Genomic DNA, 20,313 nt, shown 5'->3' on the forward strand with positions numbered 1-20,313 from the left:
GGGCAGCTGGAGTTTCCGTAGCGGTTGATGCGTCCTGGGATGCCATGCAGTCGGTGGTGTGAGCTCGGAGAGATGGCGTCCACTGCGCAAATCCAGGTTTCTGGCGCGAATATACGAGGAGCTGTGGCAAGGGGGATCGAAAGCGCCTCCACCAAGGTGTTACGTGGTAGTTCAGATTGGGATTGCAGACAGCGGACACGGAAGACAAGGCTTTCAAAAACATTTGGGGGACGCTTAAGCTTCGCCTTCAAGAGTGGAACGCGATAGCGTTATTGCACCTCGTTCGCACCGCCAACTCATTCGCTCGGTATGCTCTTGAGTCACACAAAGACATAGTTTTCATACTCAACACTTCTAAGTGCACTGTACAACTTTTTTAACGCGGTAGCGTTAAGGAGCTCGTGTCGCAGAAAAGCCGGTGTCGTCGGCGGCGTTGGCCGTGAGCGATAAATCCCGGCATGCACTTCATAAATAAAATGCAACTTCCAAGATGGGCTGGGTGGGAATCGAACCAGGGTCTCCGGAGTGTGAGACGGAGACGCTACCACTCAGCCACGCGTTTTTTTTTTTTATTGCACTCAGCCACGAGTTCGATGCTTGAAAGCGGTACAAAAGCGCTTCTAGTGAATGCGGTGTTGAGGGTCACCGGAGAAGGGGTAGGCAGCGAACGCGATGGTTAGATGGCATCCTCAAGGCGCTGCAGGTGAAGTTATGTGATGTTAGGAAGATAGCTAGAGACCGGAAAGCGTGGCGTGATATGGTCCATAGGGTCACGAAGAGTCGGACACGACTGAACGACTGAACTGAACTGAAAAGCGGACAGTATATTCCAACGCCGGTCTTTTCATGAAATTGAGAAGCATCAGTTGCTATCATTATGCTAACGGGATGACTTTGTAAACGATCTTCTAATAATCCATTTAATATTTGAGCGGATAAGTGTTTTGCATTATTTGGGAAAATGTCATCATAGACAATTTGAACCGAAGATGAACCTATTTTTGTTGGAAGGATGTTAGAAAGGACTAAGTGCAAAGGTTGTAACAGATTTTGCACTAGTATTACCTGCGGGGTATGAAACCGAGGCCATCTAACTCCAAAAAAGGAGTCTGGCTCGCAACAAAAAATTGATAGGGAGCGGTGGAATTGTGATTCATATATTTTTAGATACGTCTGGACCGTCAAGAATTGTAATCTAGCTAACAACGGTGGTATTCTGGCTTCAAGGTATAATATATTGTTGGCCACAAATTTTGCTAGACCAAGGCATAATCTAAGCGCTTTTCGCTCTAAAAGAACAAGCGGATGAATCCTGTAAGTATGTGAACTAGAAAACAACACAGATCCGAATTCTATAATTGGTCGGACATACATAACATAAATAATTAAAAGAGCGTCTCACCGCATCCCAGACCTTAGATTACTTAACCTTAAAATACCTACAGCACGAGCCCCTTTCGCTGCAACATGTTCAATGTGATCCCTCCGTGCCAGATGATCATCGTAAATCACCCCTAGATACTTCAAAGACTTAACTTGAGGAATCATTTCCTGCTTAAATGTTAGAGAAAGATTTACCGGATCCTGAATTTGGAAAACAAGGAAAGCGCACTTTTTTACGTTTATTGTAAATCTTAAGTCACATAACCAATTCTGAAGAGAGCTTAGGTACGATTGCAGGCGCCTATTGAGGGATTGAATGTCAGATGCAGCCGTAAAGAATGCGATTTCATCCGCATAGACGTACGTGCGAACGTCTTGATGAGTGGGTATAACTCATTAAAATGTTAAAGAGCACGGGCATTAAAGAGCATTTAAAGAGCATTAAAATGTTAAAGAACTGCCCCTTGAGGAACACCTCTAGTTCGGTGATATCTGCCATTCAATGACGAGTAAAATTGTCTGTTTTGTAGGAATGTAGATATCCACTCAATTAAATATTGTGGAAAACGTAGAGTTTCTAATCTGTGCAATAAAATTCGGGGCTCTACACTATCATAAGCCTCCTCTGTATCGAGAGTCATTAATGCAGCATGCAATTTTTGCGCCGCGCAAGAAGAATTCGACTCTCAAGGTCGGTATACGCATTCCATATTGAACATTTTGCGCGAAATCCGATTTGACAGGGACTAAGAATATGTTTTTGTTCCACAAACTCGCTAACCCGTCAATTAATTTTACCAAGTTTGATGTTAATGATATTGGTCCTGATATTGTCCAAATTATAGCCACCACCATTATGTTTCAGTAATGGAATCACTTTGGCTAGTGTCCAGTCACCAGGTATCCAAAACTCACGATATCTTCGTCCTTCCTTATGCGCATATCAGTGCATGCACCGCCTAACGTAACAATATCATAGAGATAAATAAAATTTTCCTTCCTTCCTTCCTTCCTTCCTTCCTTCCTTCCTTCCTTCCTTCCTTCCTTCCTTCCTTCCTTCCTTCCTTCCTTCCTTCCTTCCTTCCTTCCTTCCTTCCTTCCTTCCTTCCTTCCTTCCTTCCTTCCTTCCTTCCTTCCTTCCTTCCTTCCTTCCTTCCTTCCTTCCTTCCTTCCTTCCTTCCTTCCTTCCTTCCTTCCTTCCTTCCTTCCTTCCTTCCTTCTTCCTTCCTTCCTTCCTTCCTTCCTTCCTTCCTTCCTTCCTTCCTTCCTTCCTTCCTTCCTTCCTTCCTTCCTTCCTTCCTTCCTTCCTTCCTTCCTTCCTTCCTTCCTTCCTTCCTTCCTTCCTTCCTTCCTTCCTTCCTTCCTTCCTTCCTTCCTTCCTCCTTCCTTCCTTCCTTCCTTCCTTCCTTCCTTCCTTCCTCTCCTTCCTTCCTTCCTTCCTTCTCCCTTCCTTCCTTCCTTCCTTCCTTCCTTCCTTCCTTCCTTCCTTCCTTCCTTCCTTCCTTCCTTCCTCCTTCCTTCCTTCCTTCCTTCCTTCCTTCCTTCCTTCCTTCCTTCCTTCCTTCCTTCCTTCCTTCCTTCCTTCCTTCCTTCCTTCCTTCCTTCCTTCCTTCCTGCCTTCCTTCCTTCCTTCCCTTCCTTCCTTCCTTCCTTCCTTCCTTCCTTCCTTCCTTCCTTCCTTCCAGCACGTGTATTTGCATTCCAGTGTGGAGAAATATACACATCGGTCGTCAGGAACCAAGCCTCAGGGGTACATCCAATAGTTCTTGGGAGCAGCCCCCACTATCCACATGAACAAAAAGCCCTTAATGTCTCTGGAACATTGGAGCAATAAACCTGTCGCGATCTGCGGTCACGCTCATATGTTCGTCGATTGTCAGGCTGAAAGGAAAGAGACACGAATGATGTAGTCTTTAGGCGAGTATAAAGTGCCATGCTCTTTAAGGCCACATTCCTTAAAATTGTGTACAGAGGAAGCGTGTTGGCGTAGAAGGCTATGGAGAGACTGCTTTGGAAACGCTGTTACCGAGGTCACGTGGAACATGATGCGATGCCCACTTCCTAGCCTAAGGACGGAGAGTCTTCCAACGAAACGAGTCAAGTTGGTTGACTAACTTTGCAACCAATTTTGAGCAAAGCATCCGAGATAAAATGAAAATGCATGGCATGCTCCAACCTCAACTTTTGCGTGCGAGGCGAAGGTAGGTAAGCGCCATACGTTATGTCTTGCCATCCCAAAACCAGCCAATTAGCAGGCGAAGTGGCGTCCGTGTGCTGTGCGATGTCAGCGCACGTTAAAGATCCTCAGGTGGTCGAAATTTCTCCGCAGCCCTCCTCTACGGCTCTTCTTTTTCTCCTTCCACTTTCACTCCCACCTTCCTCCCTTTCCTTACGGCGCGATTCAGGTGTCCACAGAAGGAAGTGTGACAGATACTGCCCTTTCCCTTCCTGTGAACCAGTTATTATTATTAGCAGGCTGTTTAGTCCACGGACGACAGAGATTGGAGGAAGCTCTATAGGCGCCACTGATCAGTTTACCACATAGCACATTCTGTAAATAAAGTCTTCTCACTCACTCACTCACTCACTCACTCACTCACTCACTCACTCACTCACTCACTCACTCACTCACTCACTCACTACCAAAATATGCCCTTACGCTTTAAAGATCCCCAGAGGCGAAACGAAGAGGCGTCCGTGTGCTGTGCGATGTCAGCGCACGTTAAAGATCCCCAGGTGGTCGAAATTACTCCGTAGCCCTCCACTACGGCTCCCCCTTTCTCTATTTCCACTTTAACTCCCACCTTCCTCCCTTCCCCTACGGCGCGGCTCATGTGTCCACAGAAAACAAGTGAGACAGTTACCGCGCCTTTCCCTTCCAGTGAACCAATTAACCAATTAAGGTCCCCAGGTGGTCGAAATTACTCCGTAGCCCTCAACTACGGCTCCTCTTTCTCCCTTTCCACTTTGGCTCCCACCTTCTTCCCTTCCCTTACGGCGCGCTTGAGGTGTCCACAGAAAACATGTGAGACCGTTACCGCGCCTTTCCCTTCCTATAACAATCAGTAGCAAGGAAGAAGCAGAGACGGCACCAACTATTTGTTGTACAGTGGTAACAATCTGCTGCCACGTGCGCGGAGAGGTCACCTGTAAAAAATTGGCAGTGATTAAGCATGACTTGAACCTAGTAATAGAAAGATGCGAGTGTTGCAGCGATAACCTCTTTAACACCCAATTTTAAATGCGCTGTTTTTTTCATAGATTTTATTTAAATTGGGATTTAAGAAAATGGAGCAGGGGCCTCAAAATTGTAATCTACGCCACGGAACTGTGAACATTTATACCTAACTTGGTCAAGATTATGTTTTCATATATTTTATTTTATATTGTACATTGGTTTATAAGAAAGGAAAGGCGGAGTATCTGTCATACTTGAGAAAAGGAAGATGAGAGAGGAAGCAGAGAGAAAGAGATACCATAGCGGAAGACTACGAAGTAATTTGGTCACCTCTGGGCCTTTAACGTGCGCGCACACCGCACAACACAAGGTTTGCCTCTGAGCGGTTAATAATTGGTTCACAGGAAAGGCAAGGCGCAGTATCTATAAAATTTGTACCGTGGACACCTGAACTGTTAATAATAATAATAATAATAATAATAATAATAATAATAATAATAATAATAATAATAATAATAATAATAATATTAATAATAATAATAATAATAATTGCCTCACGGAAAAGGATGGCGCAGTAGCTGTCATATTTGTTATGTATGGACACCTGAACCGCGCCGTAGGGGGAGGGAGGAAGGTGGGAGTGAAAGTGGAAAGAGAGAAAGGGGAACAGTAGTTGCGGAATAATTTCAACCACTTGATCTTTATTTGCACTGGGATCGCACAGCACACGTACACCTTTTCGATTCGTCTCCAGGAAAAGGCAGCCGCCGGGGGCGGTCGAGATCGCACGCGGGTACTATGGAAGAGGAGGAGGAAAAACTTTATTTAGCCCTATATTACTTGGCGGTTTTTGGACGTCTTCAGAGATGTCTGCTTGTTGAATCCACAAGAGTCTTCTCCGTCGACTTCGTCCACTTTTGCACAATGGTCGGTTGCCCTCCGTCCAGGGCTCCGCTGGCTACTGCCGCCCGTTGGGCTCGCTGTACCAGACCTTGCTGGTCTTCACAGCGGTCGCTGGACAGCAAAGTCTCCCATTGCTCCACACTCGTGTTTCGAATTTTGGGGACCACATCTATGTTTTGACAGGCCCATGTGATATAGTGTTGGTTTTTCATCGCCCCACGGACATCTGTCAGCGTATATGGTAGGGTGCATTTTGTTTAGTATATGTAGGTTTGGGTATGAACCCGTCTGTAATTGTCTCCATATGACAGCTTCCTCTCTGGTGAGAGAACTGTGCGGTGGGGGATATCGCATTCTTCTTCTTCTATAGTTTTCCAGTATGGCCGAGTATGCCTTGGGTGCTGGCAAAAGTTCCGCGGACCCGTCGGATGCTCGGAAAGTAGTGTATGCTCGAGCTATCCTGTCAGCCTTTTGGTTCCCTGCCAACCCCATGTGCCCCGGTACCCGCATAAGTTTGTGTCTGGTATTGTTTTCTTCGTGGTTTTTAATTCTGTCGCTCGCTTCGAGGAGTATACGGAGCGCGCGACGACCACTCATACTATTCATGAAATTTCGACAGGCTGTTTGAGAGTCCGTAAGTATCGTTAGCGACCGCCCAGCTCTATAGCCCTCCGCCACCGCTAGGGCAATGGCTACTTCCTCGGCCTCTGCTCCTGTGCAGTGTCGGATAGAGGCGCTGGTCACTTCGCGTAGAGACGAATCGACCACCGTGGCCACCGCAATTTTGTTGTGTCCTCCTCTCGAGAACGCTTCTGTATACACGGTCTTGTCTTGAGGAGCCTATGTTTTTTGAATAAAATCGGCCCTTGCTTCTCTTCTACCTTGGCGGAGGTTAGGGTCCATGTTTCTCGGGATTGGAGCTACCTTGAGGGACTTGCGAAGTTCGTCGGGGATCGTTACCGTCCTCGCTATTTCTCGCATCTGCTCACAGTATCCGAGTGTCTGTAAGAGCGCTCTTCCAGTCGTTGTCTACAGCAGCCTGAGGTTTTTGCGACTCAAGCTGCGCCTCGCGTAGTTCTTCGAATGTGTTTTTTAATCCAAGTGCCATGAGCTTTTCTGTAGACGTGTTGCGCGGTAATCGGAGCGCCTTCTTACACGCTTTGCGTAGCAGGGCATCCGCTTGTTGTATGGTACTCTTGGTGGCAGAATACTGGACTGCATGCTGCGCAACAGCGCACCAGATGACAGTGACGAAGGTGCGTAAACTTGTTTTTTTATTCGAAGACTTGCCATGCAGCATAAGATGGGGTAAGTCGTGCAAGTTATTTTCATCAACTTACCCCATCTTATGCCGCATGGCAAGTCTTGGAATAAAAAAAGTTTACGCACCTTCGTCACTGTCATCTGGTGAGCTGTTGCGCAGCATGCAGTCCAGTATTCTGCCCCCAACTACTGTTCCACAGTACCCGCGTTCGATCCCAACCGCCCCCGGCGGCTGCCTTTATCTGGATAAGAAACAAAAAGGCGTCCGTGTGCTGTGCAATCCCAGTGCAAATTAAAGATCCCCAAGTGGTCGAAATTACAACCGTAGCCCTCCACTACTGTTACCCTTGCTCTCTTTCCACTTACACTGTCACCTTCCCTGACATCGCACATCAAACGAAGAGGCATCCGTGTGCCCCGCTGGGGTGGTGCAGTGGTAAGACGCCCGACTACTGTGCCGGAGTACCCGGGTTCGAACCCGACCTCGGCGGCTGCGTTTCTATGGAGGCGAAACGAAGAGGCGTCGTGTGCTGTGCGATGTCAGCGCACGTTAAAAATCCCCAGGTGGTCGAAATTACTCCGTAGCCCTCCACTACGGCTCCTCTTTCTCTCTTTCCACTTTCACTCCCATCTTCCTCCCTTCCCTTACGGCGCGGTTGCGGTGTCCACAGAAAAAAAAGCCCCGCCGGTGTGGTGCAGTGGTAAGACGCCCGACTACTGTGCCGGAGTCCCCGGGTTCGAACCCGACCTCGGCGGCTGCGTTTCGATGGAGGCGAAACGAAGAGGCGTCGGTGCTCTGCGATGTCAGCGCACGTTAAAGATCCCCAGGTGGTCGAAATTACTCCGTAGCCCTCCACTACGGCTCCTCTTTCTATCTTTCCACTTTCACTCCCATCTTCCTTCCTTCCCTACGGCGCGGTTACGGTGTCCACAGAACACAAGTGAGACAGTTACCGCGCTTTTCCCTTCCTATAAATAAATCAGTCCACAGAAAAACAAGTGAGACAGTTACTGCGCCTTTCCATTCCTATAAATAAATTAATAAATCAGAGGCATCCGTATGCTGTGCGATGTCAGCGCACGTTAAAGATCCCCAGGTGGTCGAAATTACTATCGTAGCCCTCCACTACGGCTCCTCATTCTCTCTTTCCATTTCCCTTACGGCGCGGTTAAGGTGTCCACAGAAAACCAGTGAGACAGTTACTGTGCCTTTCCCTTCCTATAAAGCAATCAGTTCCCTCCCCCTACGGCGCAGTCTAAGTGTCCACATAACAAATATTACAGATACTGCACCATGCTTTCCCGTGAGGCAATTATTATTATTACTATTATTATTATTGTTCACAGGTCAGGTGTCCACGGTATAAGTTTTAAAAATACTGCGCCTTGCCTTTCCTGTGAATCAATTATTAACAGCTCAGAGGCCACCCTGGGTTGTGCGATGTGCGCGCATATGGTTATTTTCATCAAAGTCTCCTCTGATGGGGCTGGGGCAGGTAGGTCGCCGCCGCATGCGGCTGGGGCTAGCCTGCCACAAAATGTTTATCTAGTGTAGGCCGTCATTGCACCTGCCACCGCTTCGGTGGTGGACGGCGGCCGTTGCGGTGCGCGCCTTTCTTGCCCTCTTATTTTTCCTTTCTTGTCTATCTTCTTTTCTGTCTGCACGAAGCAGCGGAGGTGGTTCAGCTACACAGCCAGTAGCAGGACCGTGCATTTTCTTTTTCTTCTTCCTGCAGCCACTACAAGAACAACATTTCCATCAAGGAACCTAAACTCGTTTGTCAAATATGCCGTGAAACGAGCTGAAAAAAAACGCCTTTTTGGATATTTGTGTAATTCAAAACACGCTGACACCCTGAGTCTTGGGTGTTTGTGCCATTGCAAATCACTTCTTGCGTACCGAAGGGGTGCAAAATATGCTTTAGGGTGTTACGGGCAAGGATATCACTTAACATGCTGGGGCTGCGTAACTTCGTAGCCTTTTATACACAAGTGGCGCTGCTGATATAACCCAACACCTGAATAAAGCACCAAAAATAACGCTAAAATTAAAATTACACAGAACTGCTTTTTTTTATTACGTCTTTATTTCTGCTTACGGTAGGCGTTTACCTTGCGGCAGAACTAAGTTGCTTCATGGATGTAGGGGTAGGGGAGCGGTTAAGGGTGGGGGTGAGGGTACGGGTGGGGGTGGGGGTGAAGGTTGGGATAGATATGAGGGACCGGTGTCCACGTCTTCCTCGAGGTAGGGTCGTCCCGAGGTCGGCTCCGCGAAGTAATGGCCTGGTCCTTCTTCTTCCTTGAAGTAAGAAAGAAAAGTTCTCCAGAGCCGGGTTGCGTCTGATGGCCCGATGTGCGATGGGGGATCGACCCATGCCTGCAGGGTTGCAGGTCGAAGCCCGCCCAGGGACTTGAGTGCTCTCTCCCGTACTGCGTCAAAGGTAGGGCAGCTCCACAGGAGATGTTCGGCCGTGCCTCGGGCCAGGCATGTCGGACACTGAGGAGAGGGGTATACCTAGGGGTTTAGGAGGTGCAGCTTCGCGGGTGACAGAAGCTGACCAGTCTGGGCTCGGCGAAGGAGTACTGCCTCCACTCTCCGGAATGAGCTATCTGGGCGGCGATATAGTTGGTCAGGGTTGGCCAAGTGCTGGAGTATGCTTCGACGATAGCATTGTGCTCGATGCCATGTCTCCGCCCTATCCATATGAGGCGACGACAGATGCGTAACGTCCTCAGAGGGCCACGAAGCGGAAACGAATGTGGATCCAGGCAAAGGTGCGTAAAGAGCTGCTGCGCGCGCTGCCTGGTGTGCCTTTTCGTTTCCAGTGATTCCTTCGTGTGCAGGAACCCTTTGATAATTAAGGTGTAGCCCTCCTCTCTCAGGCGACGGGCTTGTGTTCGAATAGTGTTCAGAATGGCATAGTCTGCTCCCCCTGCGCGGCATGCAGTGTACGCTGCTTGTGAATCTGTGTAAACATGGTAGGTGCACGGAGCCCGATCCTGTCTTGCTACTATTCGAGAATTGGCAAGTCGTATGGCAATGAGTTCGAGATTGGTAACAGTGTGTTCCTCGGAAAGCCGTTGAACTACCGAGGTATCTGACACAGAGTCGTGACAAGCTATAGCTGCGCAGTGTTGAAACTGAGCGGCGTCTGTGTATAGTTGGATAGCTCCTTCCTGGGCTAGCTTGTGTGACATCTTCCTATGACGTTTGGCGGCAGCATTGCGGCTTTGAGGATTAGCCGAACTCATATTCTTTGGTAATGGTATACCATCTACTAAGTCAATCAACTCCCATGGTGGGGCGGCGGACGAAAGTGGATCTAAATTGTCAACGTTGTGGCCTAATGCCTGCAGGATCTGTCGGCCAGCCGCCGTTGTGGAGATACGGACTCGCTGGGCTTGCAATTGCTGCTCTGCCAGATCCTGAAGGGCATTAATATTGCTGCATGCGTGTAGGTTCACTACTGGGCAGTACTGTGGCAGACCAGTAACTAGGCGCATCGCCTAGCGATTGATTCGCTCAAGCTGAAGGCGTTGGGTCGCGTTAAGTCGCATGTACGGATATGCGTACAGGATTTTCGATGTTATGAGTGCTAATGCCATCTGACGGAGCCCCACCTCCTTGATTCCCCATCCACGCGCAGAGACGCGGCGCATTAGGTGTAAAGCCTGATGACAGCTAAGCATCGTGTTATGAAGCCAGCTTTTGGCTCCTCCATCCTCGTCAATAAGCATGCCTAGTATACGGATTGTTGGTTTCCGGCAAATAACCGAGTGCCCTAAATGAAGAGAGATAAGTTTGCGTTCTGCCTCTGCTCGTACCCGCGGGCCGTTTATGACAACCACATACTCGGTTTTTTCCGGAGAGGTTTTCGCTCCCCACTTCTCGATGTATTCATGGACGGCATTGAGGCCTGTCTGTAGGCCTTGTTCTTGCTCTGCAGGGGACCCTGAATTGGTCCACAGCGTTATATCGTCCGCATACACGGCAAAATTGAGACCGGATATCAACGACAGCATTGGCGGGAGACCTGACATAGCTATATTGAAGAGAGCCGGCGATAAGACAGCGCCTTGGGGGACACCTGTTTGGTTGCATTGCCAACCACCCTGAGTATCTCCAACCATTACTGAAAAGGTTCTTTCTGCAAGAAAGGCTTTCACGAAGCGGTAGAGGTTGCCGCGTATCCCCACTTCCTGGAGCCGGCGAAGTATGGTCGAGTGGTTCACAGAATCAAACGCCTTTTTGACGTCGACCCCAACAACCACTCGGAGCTGTGCGCTGCTAGGGTATGCGAGAACGTCGTTATGAAGCCTTCTGAGAATATCTTGGGAGCAGAGCCCTCGACGAAAACCTACTTGCATAGGAGACAGGACGTTGTACTTGTCTAAGTACCATTCAAGTCTTCTTAGAGCCATACGTTCCATGACCTTACAAAGGTTGGACGTCAGTGACATCGGCCTGAGGTCTTGTAATGTTCGACTTGGCTTGCCAGGTTTTGGAATTGGTATTACCACTGACTTCTTCCAAGCAAGAGGAAGATCACCGTCGGCCCAGTATTTGTTCATCTCTTTCAGCAGGGCAAGTTTGTGTGACTTGGGAAGGTTCAGAAGTGTTGAGTAGCTTATACCATCCGGTCCTGGGGCGCTATTGTGATTGGAGTCATAAAGTGCTGCCTCCAGTTCGTCTAATGTGAAGGGAACGTCGTATTCGTTTAATGTACCTGATAAGGGGTCCGCAGGCAAGGCATCCGCATTTTCAGGTTGGGGAAAAAATACCTTCGCTGCTTGTATAGCTAACTCTGCCGGGGAGACGTTCAATTTCAGGGCCATACTTTGGGCAGGGGAAATCGGCTTCTTGCGCCCAAGGATAGCTCGAAATATGTGCCAGGCCTTCGACAAGTTAACTGTTTCATTGAGTGAGTGGCACAGCAGCTGCCAGTCTTGGAGAGCGAGGTGCAAAGTATACTTCTCAACTTCTTGGCTAATGCGAGCGAGAGCACGCCTCCGATGGGATGTCCGGCCTCATCGGCGATACGCCTTGAGAGCACGAAGCCTACGATTCCACAGACGCAAAAGGTGAGAGTCCGGCTTTGGGGCATCAAATTTGACTGAAAGGTTCGTTGTAGCTTTCTTCTTGGCATCGGTGATCTGAGTGCTGAGCTCGTCTAATCCTGTGGGAACGTTCACCTCACCGAGCATCCTACGGAAATCGTCCCATGAGACGTGCTCCTCCTCTATTCGACGACCTTGTTGTCGCTGTAATGACTTTCGCCTTCGAGGAGCCCATGAGACCACCACGGGATAATGATCACTGCCCATGACATCATCAGCCCGTTACCATAGGATCTCACTGGGATGGGACACTAGTGTCAAGTCTGGGGAAGTGTCTTGTTGACCTTTGTGCTGACCAAAGCGAGTGGGTAGAGTGAGGTCGTTGGCTATGGTCAATTTCGCTCTGACAATTTGCTGCCAAAGGTGCCTTCCCCTAGCATCTGAGCGATTATATCCCCAGCTGGTGTGCATGGCGTTAAAATCACCCCCAACCACAACGCGATCCTGGGGATATATCCTTAAGAAGTGCTCTAAAAAAGAGATATCCACTCGATATGTCGTAGTACCAAATGATCTCGCATAAACTGAAAAAACTAAGGCTTGTTGGTCGCTATCTAAGCTAAGGCGTACTCCCGCTACCTCCTGCGTCTGCGTGCACCACGCGGAAGTATCTAGTTCAATATGGGCAGTACGCGACAGAACAAGGACGCATGCCTGCCCATTGGCCATTGGAGCCGCTGTTCGCGATCCTGGCCCGGGGCGTCGGTGCTCTATGAAAGGGGTGCAGTAAGAATTGTAGCCTATTAAATTGGGCTTATTAATGGCGGTCTCCTGAAGCAGGATAGCTATAGGAGGCGTTGACGTGATGGACAGTCTCCTCTGAAGTTCCGCTTGTTTGCGACGGATTCCCCGACAATGCCATTGCAATAACCATGTAGGAGAGTCTGAAGCAAAAATGTCATGTGGTTTCGCGCTAATGCCTGCCATTTTTAAACTGAAAGGTACGCGGAACTGGAGATGATGTGTGCCCAATTTCGGACTCTTGATTAGGAGAAACCTGTGACATTCCCAAGAGTGGCAGCATACGCTTGATCACCTCGGCGGTGACCAGTTCGATAATGTGCGTGAGCTGGTTTTAATCTAAGTGTAGCTTGTGCGAACGTTCTTTCACAAGATTCATTTGTGTCCCGCGTTGCGTATCATGGAGAGATTCAGCGTGAGCCCGATGTACGCGCACTTGCTTTGGTGTCGTCGCGGTATGCTCAGAAACTGTGGCTAGGGATGAGGTGGCGTTCCTTTGACTATTGCTATCAGATTGTGTAGAGGATTTATGCGCGTCTTGCCGTTTAGTTTTACGTTCATTGTCTCGTGTCTTCGGCAACGGCTGTCTTTTAGGGGAGGGAAATCCTGATTATCAAGCACAGGTGCCTCCGAGGTTGATTGCTGTATGCTGACAGGGCTGTTGTGCGCCGTCGTCGCCGCCGTTTGGTTACCACGTAGAATCTCGGCTTGTTGTTCGCGCTCTTTTCGTCGCGACACTCGTATACGGCGGAAGACGTCATTCCTCAATGTTCTTGTGGCCTGCTGCCGAGCAGGATACCTTGGGTCCGTGGCTACATGCGGACCTCTGCAATTGCGGCAGAGTGGTTCTGTCTGACAAACTTCGAGGTTTCCATGCGCGAGGCGACTGCAATACCAGCATCGTCGTTGATCGACTAATGGACACGAATTTGCCCTGTGTCCGATTTTGTGACAGGTCTCACATATGACAGACTTCGGGTGATAAGGTGTCACCGGAAGGAGTATGCTGTACAGATGAATTTTGCGGGGAAGTCTGGAGCCCTCAAGCGTGATTAGAGCTGTTCCGTTCTTGCCCATAGGCCTGGCGTTTATTATCCTGCACGAGTAGCACTTGAGGTTTGCCATGTGCTGTTCGCTTGTTAACCCGTTGGCGCGATAAATGACCCCGCGGATCTGGCCGGGACGTATGGTTTCATAAGCTTGAATAGGTGTATCCTTTCCAGCAATGACGAGAGACTGCAGTTTAATAAGGTGGTCTCTGGCATGTACTACATGCGATATGTCGACTGCAAACTGATTGCTTCACTCAAGTGGCCGTACTTGAAATCCAGAGTGAAAATGGATTTTTCGAAGCTCATTGGCAACAACTTCGTGCAGCAAGTGTGCGGGGAGTGTGCCTAGTTGTCCAGGTGAGGTTAGCTTAATTATCACATTGTATTTAACACTGATTGGATCGGCGGCTGTGGCTTTGTTCTTTCGTCTAACCAACTGCCAATCATCTTCAGCATGTTCATTATCAGCCAAGTGATAGTTTTCACCCGTTGTTGTGACTATGGGCGTTGAGGCAACGCCTTGCGGTCGATAATGCGCGTCCGCGAAGCGAGCGTTTGTAGCTGTCTGCGAGTGGCCATGTTTTAAGCCGTGTCGTGTGTTCACAAAGCGAGTGCTTTCTTGAGCTATCTGCGAGGTGCTTAACCCCATCCTAGGTTGCTTGGCAAATTTCGAAAACGGAAAAGTGCAAGATCCTACCTGAGCAGGGGTGTTTTCCGGCTTGTTCTCCATGGAAAGAACACAGAAAGGGTTGGAGACAGGTATCGTCGCAACCACTGGACTGGATTCGTGATCCGTTATGCTTTCGTCTGCGTCCAGCACGGCGTCAGGTTGGGCCGCGTTATCTGTGCCACAGCATAGCGATGTTGCCGCGGCGCCTTGCCGGGGCTGCTGTGGAGCCATGTTGGCGTCTTCGGCGGTAGGCGTATCCGATGCATCTGGATGGTTTTCTGGCGTAGTCTTCGACGCGGAGCGCTGAAACCGTCGTTCTCGGGTGGCGGGGGACGCGGTAGGGGTGGCCCATCCATTTTCGTGCTTTCTAAAAATGAAACTGAAACAAAATTTCACCTCCAGGAGGCCGCCGGTAGCATGCATGGTGGAGTGCGTTTCGATCTCGTTTCGGCGAATACTGATGTGCTTCTTGGATTGTTTACTGCCGTGAAATGTGTTGCGTTTCGCGTGGATACCTGTTACAGAAGTGTGTACGCCTATGAAGCGCCTTCTACATGTAGTGTTTAACGCAAACGGGCATTTATTATTTCGGCAAATGTCCGTGTTTTTTTGTGCTTTGCTTAGGCGGTAGGAATGCTGCACCGTGTCATGTTTGAGATGTTCGAAAAAAGAAGGCAAGGATGATTTTTGTCCGGCGTGACTAAGAGGTATATTCAGTTTTTTACCCTAAGCGACCATCGGTTATCCTCTCTTCGCACTACATGTCCTGCCCATGCCCATTTCTTCTTGATTCCCACTAGAATGTCAGTAACTTGAGTAATTTCTCTCACCCACTCTGCACGCTTCCTATCTCTTAATGTTACCCCTACCATTTTTCGTTCCATAGCCATGTGCGTTGTCCTCAACTTGAGTAGAACCCTCTTGGTTAGCCTCCACATTTCAGCTCCACAGGTGAGTACAGGTAAGATGCAACTGTTGTATACTTTCCTCTTGAGCGATACCGGTAAGCTGCTAGTCATAATCTGCGAGTGCTTGCCAAATGCGCTCCATCCCGATCTTATTCTTCTTGCTATTTCCTTTTCATGGTCCGGATCTGCGGTTACTACCTGTCCTAAGTATACATATTCGCCTACGATTTCCAATGCTTCACTACCTAACGTAAACTGCTATTAATACCCGAGGCTGTTGACCATTACCTTAGTCTTCTGCATATTGATGTTCAAGCCTACCTTTATACTTTTCCGGTCTAGGTCATCAATCATTATTTGCAGTTCATCCCCGAGTTACATGACCGATGGCGGTGTTGATGACGTTTAATGAACACGTTAGCGGGCCAAGTGCGAGCGCTCCTGCCCGCGCCACTGCCCGCTTCTTCTACGTTGCTCGTCCGTAACGATATTATTGATCCTTGTTTATAGGGGCCTTTGAAAAAATGTAATGAACGTCCTCCTGAACCTTACTCCGTTGTCCTTTCTTTTGCTACCGGTTTCTTTCTTTGATCGTTGTATTGCTGAACCAGACTCGACAATGTCATTTTTCTTTAAATAAATGTTCTGAGTGGGAGCACTGCATTAGTCTACCAAAATATATGTTTTGTACCACTCACAAGATTCACCACTCTTCGTATAAAGACTTCAAAGAACACACACGACACAGCATGCAAGACAAGCACTCGGTCGTACCATGTGTGAGTGTTCTTTATGCAGCCCTCCAAAACCTGATGAATTATAGCTCCCCAACATATGCTACATAAACTTCACCACTCCTCTGAGTAGAAGAGATGCAGCCTGTGCAGATGTGCAGGTGTCTTCCACTGGCTTTCAAGAACTTGTTCACGGTTAAATTTTCTGCTGTTTCGTTTTTTGTTTTTATGTCAATGAATGGCATCGACAGGTTGTTCTCCTTGCGAGGTGTCTCCCAATATAATTTAAAACACTTCTATCTTATACGCAATATTTCTTCAATAAGCATTTCGAAATTATTCTGTGTGCAAATACACAAAGATGTGCATGTTCCTGAACTGCAAAAATGCATCTATCGTCTATACTGGCAGTCACTGCAGCTGCAAAGTGCCTGGTTAAAGGTTATGCTTAGAATATTTAGCCCACACCATTTCTGATTTTTTTTCTTGAGTAACAAATAGCTACCTCTTTTAAGAATTAGCAGATGAATTAATAATGTGAAAAATGCTGCAGCAGTATTTCTCTAATGTTCTTCAATTTCTTTTCTCATTCATGTGGGCTAATTTCTCTTGTTGTTCTGTGAATGGCATTTCCAACTATTATCAAACTAATCACACTTAAGTGCATGCAGGTGCCATAATTATCACCACTCAGTATCTGTTTTCCATATAGTCTTGCCTTCTTTATTTGCAGCTACCTTGAAATTCCCTGTCCGGTCACCACTCATCATTGACAAGAGCAAGATGGCTAAAGATGCAGTGCATTCTGTGCACCCAGCTTCAGACCAATTCCTGCCGGTCAACTCTGGTGCGGCATCCCATCAACCTTGATACATTTATGCAAGATATCACACCCCTAGAACTGTGTGAGTCAGGCATGGGACATCCTTTATAACTCAGGTTAGTTACAGGAGTAGTAATAATTGGTTGGTTTGGTTTGTGTTGTTTAACGTCCCAAAGCAAGTCAGGCTATGAGAGACGCCGTAGTGGAGGACTCCGGAAATTTCGACCACCTGGGGTTCTTTAACGTGCACTGACAACGCACAGCACACGGGCGCCTTGCTTTTCGCCTCCATTGAAAAGCTGCCGCCGAGGCCAGTAGTAATAATTCTATGTTTCGGTATATTGCCCACATTGATGGTAAATTTTATTGTAGAGTGTAATTTGTCATACATCTGAATGGCCTGTCAGTAGACGTTTCCCGAAAAACAATTTTTCTGCTGCTGAAGCTTTTTATTTTCTTTATGACGCTAAACACGGGTTTCGGGCTATTAAATGCATACTGAAGCAACATTCATTCACTACTTCTTCTCCCCTCCTTCTCCCTCTCTGGCATTTCTTCTTTGGAAGAAAAAACATATTTAAACCCTAACAGTGATTAGTTCGCTACACAGACGCAGGCACTTCAGCTTGTCGAAAGGTTGCCTCGGCTAGTGACCTGCGGCTCTCCACCAACCGTTGTTCAGTGCTCTTTGATAACAGACAGCATTTGGTGTTTTACCCTACCATTACATGTCTGCAAAACAATAATTCTTTCAAGCTGATATTATGTTCACGTTGGAAGTGTGGTATCTAGCTGGGATTTTTTTCTTCTGCTTAGTTTAATGGGCTGTCATCAGTTTTTACTATGGCTCTGGCTTCAATCAATGATATAGAATGCTTGAAATTGAACGTCGTCGAAAGCAGGACATTTCTCTATCACAGGTGCTTTTGATGAGATAGCCTTAACGGAGCCCTTTTGATTAAAAAAAATCAAGCTTGCATAATTTATACCTACGACGTGACAGCATGTTCTTTGCATGCAATTGAATTGGGCTTACAGTGCTCTCATTCATGACTTGGTGAAGAACTACCAGCTGCATGCCTTCGGTACCACCTATGACAGTGCTTTATATTGTAGTTGGGTTTGAGATAACCACCAGTGGCAGCCGAGCAGGTGCATTTACAGCGTCCAACTCTACACAAAGGGAGCATTGTTATGACCAAAATGCACTAAAGGCAATGCTGTTGATTTGCTTTTTGACATGTGCAGTACATATTTACTTAGCTGGTCTTTCATGATATTTATTCACACGATTTTACCCAGGAACAAGAAGGAACGACTGCCACACCATGCGTTGTGAACTCTGTGAGCGGCGCTGATGAAGCTGAGGAGCTGTTTCTCTTCATGAAGCTGCAGCAGCTGCATCGAGTAATCGACACATCAGAGGTCATTGTTGCCGTTTTGGGATTTTACTGGCTATCCAACCTGCATATGCCAACGGACTGGATATTTTCTGTTGCTTATTAAGCAGCAATTATTGGGTGTTCCTGTGTTCAAGCCAAGGTACACTGCTTGTGGGTTTATTTCATTGCAAAAGTCCGAACTTTCTGCGAGTACTAAATAAAAAACTCAGTTTCATTCTCTGTGGAGCTGTGAGTTTTTTTAATTACATGCTCATTTGAAGTTCAGAATTATATTTGATACTGGTACGGGGAATTGGAAATACCATACTAATTGCATGTAGCTTCAGCCTGGTAGTATCATGTGCTGGCTTGGCGTGACAGATGGTTGCCAGGTATACAATTGAGCTTAGTTGCAAATTTGAATACAGGAAAATAATTAGGGAATGCTTAGTAGCAAATGCAATACCTTATAAAGGAATGTGATATATTACTGCAAGGTACCCGCATAAGAGACAATATGGAAGGCAACCTGCATTATTTTGTAATGCTGATGAAAACACCCCAGTACATTGGCCTCATAGAAGGGTCTTATGACAACGGAAGCACTCTCTTTTAGGGTGTTCTGGCACTCGGAAGCCACTTTGTTTTGAGGGTGTATGGGTGTTAGTTATAGACATGCGAAACCAGCTAATAAGGTTTTTTGTTTGTACAGTGATAGGCTGCTCGCGCGAGAGTGCGTTCTATAAAATATTGCAAGGTGCATACCAACTTCCCTGTACTGTCGAAGTCATCAGCATAGCGATAACTATATAGCAATCAAGTTGCGCAGGCAAATGGTGGAATTCATTTTTTCCCCAAAATAATTTAATGGTATAAGTTGCCCCAAGAAGTCGTTTCCATAAAATCTAATTAATCACTTGCCTCACTGCTGTAGTATCTATGCTTGTATTTGTTTGCAACAACTTAAGATGAGTTATATTTTGGTTTTGTGCCACTATACCATAATGATTCTGTTGACTGCCCCCCCTCCCCCTAACTGTATTGCCAAACAGGAGCTGTGAGTAATGTGGTAAAAAAAAAGAAACTGATTATGCATTCTGTTTTGTTCTGCCATTGTTTTGTGGCCACTGCTGCTAACCAATACGTGGTTTAACCGTTGCGAGGTCTCATTAGTGATCCCTTTATTTTATTTTTAATTTTGAAGTACGCTGAAAGTCCACCAGACGGAAACAGTAACTCTTCCACATAATTACGTTATTTCATGTTATATATATGTGCTTTTCATTTTGGAAGCATTTTTTTTCGTTTTTTTTTTCAGAGCGAACACCGGAGCCCCGCTCAAGTGATGTGGCAGCTATGCAGTGCACAGCTCAAGTACACCACCCAGGAAAAGTGAAGATGGAGCAACAGATGAGCCATGGAACCACAGGGCCTGAAACAACGGTGCATGGAACGGATGCTTCTGCACATAACCGAAGGACAGCAGCTGAACCAAGTGTGCAGCGTGCCCGTGGAGGCAGATTAGCGCTGTTGTAGCAGACGCTTGACGCCGAGCTCGAGGCTCGTTTTGATGCTATAAGGAGTGAAAAAAAAAACACACACACAAAGAAACTGAACACAGGGAAAGGCTTCGGCTTCTCACAGAGGAGCATGAGAGCAGAATGATCAACTTGAGGGAACCGCAGGCTGATGAGAAGAACAAGCGCAAGGTGCTACATAAAATGCGGCTTCGGATTTTAAAAGAAAAAGAAAATGCGCAGAAACTGAAGCAGGCTGTCTTCGGTAAGCAGCTGCCGGCAGCTGACTCCAAATAGCAGAATTCTAATTTCGCACTTTTGCAGTAAGGACTATGGACATCAAATTTTAGTTACCTGCTAGCTTTCAAATGATGCGTTATATATTGTAATACATGGACCACCAAGAGTCTGTTGCCTAGAACTGCAAGATAAATGAATTTCTTCTTGATGTTGCTTTGCTTTCATCAACTAAATGGTGCCTGTGATAAGAAGTTGGTGTTTAGTCACGAGGAATGAAACAATGAGTCCCTGTACCTAAAGGCGAACAGCCTGGCACAACAATCATTTGGTTAATGAAACCGAAACAACATGAAGTAGTGGTTCAATTATTGTTTTTGCTATTTGTAGATGAATTCCTGGTG

The 20,313-nt window shown here is 47.2% G+C and overlaps 1 long non-coding RNA gene across 1 annotated transcript in view; it reads left to right on the forward strand.

The window, feature by feature from the left end:
• LOC146186950 (uncharacterized) overlaps positions 1–20,067 on the forward strand; it is a 130,534-nt gene extending 110,467 nt beyond the window's left edge. The window contains exon 3 of the long non-coding RNA XR_014707885.1: positions 19,474–20,067. This is a non-coding gene — a long non-coding RNA (uncharacterized LOC146186950). The remainder of the gene's footprint in view (positions 1–19,473) is intronic.
• The last annotated feature ends 246 nt before the right edge of the window (positions 20,068–20,313 follow it).

Source organism: Amblyomma maculatum, chromosome 6 (assembly GCF_055883805.1).
Source record: "Amblyomma maculatum isolate TAMU_Amacu chromosome 6, ASM5588380v1, whole genome shotgun sequence".
NCBI classification, from domain to species: domain Eukaryota; kingdom Metazoa; phylum Arthropoda; class Arachnida; order Ixodida; family Ixodidae; genus Amblyomma; species Amblyomma maculatum.